This window comes from Frankliniella occidentalis, unplaced genomic scaffold (genome assembly GCF_000697945.3).
Source record: "Frankliniella occidentalis isolate FOCC.00 unplaced genomic scaffold, Focc_3.1 Scaffold70, whole genome shotgun sequence".
NCBI classification, from domain to species: Eukaryota; Metazoa; Arthropoda; class Insecta; order Thysanoptera; family Thripidae; genus Frankliniella; species Frankliniella occidentalis.
The window spans coordinates 182,893-184,171 of NW_026267200.1; positions in this window are offsets into that span (position 1 = coordinate 182,893).

The window sequence follows — 1,279 nt, forward strand, 5'->3', positions numbered from 1 at the left end:
CCTTTCTGCTGGGGTGTATTGAAGTCCTACATGACAAAAAAAAAATTATTAGTAATAAACTTTGATGCTGAAGAAAATAATTTAAAAAATGTAAGCTCTCAACCTGGCAATTTTGTTGGATGGTTGTAAGAGCTCTTGGAGCGAGTTTATTTGGAATGACAGTAGGCACTTCAATTTCCTCTGCTGACATTTCAGCAGATAATGCAGTTGATACTTCATGCATGGTGAGATCAGATGGCTGTGATGGCTCTGAGCCATTTGCTCAGAGCATCCTGAAGTATCTTTAGTGCTCTCGAGAAAGGAACCACTGTCAGACTGGACACTATCATCAGTCTCTGTTTCCACATTTCCCTCCAGTAGGTCGTCTTGCTCATCTAATTTCAGCTCATCCAAAAAAGATAACTGATTGGCGTATTTGTACCCTCTGCCTCTTCTTCGGGGATTAGGATGAGCAGGCGCACCTGAAAATTCATACAGCCGTTGCCTCCTTTTGTAGTTGGCATAGGCCCGTCTGATTGCCTTCCATTTGTCCTCACAATCTGGTGCTGTTAAAAAGTCAAATGTAAGTAGATAATATAGTCTAAAATTACAGGGCTCTTTATTCACATGACAACAAAACTTACCACTGGCATCAAGAAACTGAGCTGCGACTTTCTCCCACGCTTGGTCTCTTGCTCTTGAACTGTGGTACTCAGGATGTCTGTAATCCCACAAAACCTCATTCACCCTCACCAGGCTTATCAAGGAAGGGCTGTTTAGGTACCCTTTCGGGGCTCTCCTCACTCTTTTCGATTCCATTGCACCTGCCAAAACAGAGAAAGAGCACTGGTAAAGCAGGGGTTAAACAAAGTGTTTACATTCAGGCAGACAACATTTAAGCTCCCGCCCACCGCCCCTCTCATATTTATCAACAATCAACAAGTCGACTCGAGGTTCGAGAGGGGGCGTGGCCTAAATTAAATGGCCGGCCGCGGGATCAGACGAATACGTAAAGCTGTACGATTGTGTACGCACATTTGTCGATAAGTAGAGTGGTTGGGTTATCCTGACTTGTCGAATCAACGGTAAAACGCGAGCATATTGCCCCGTAAATACCTTAACCCCACAATTTAAAATACGCCTCAACGGCGAAATCAACGAACTATAGGTGAACCGTCCAGCACCGTTAGCGACGACACAATGTACATGGGGCCGACGTCAAAATGATTGAATGAATAATTCACCACTTACCTTCAAATCACTGTTAACGATCAACACTCAACAGCTTGCGCTTGCCGTT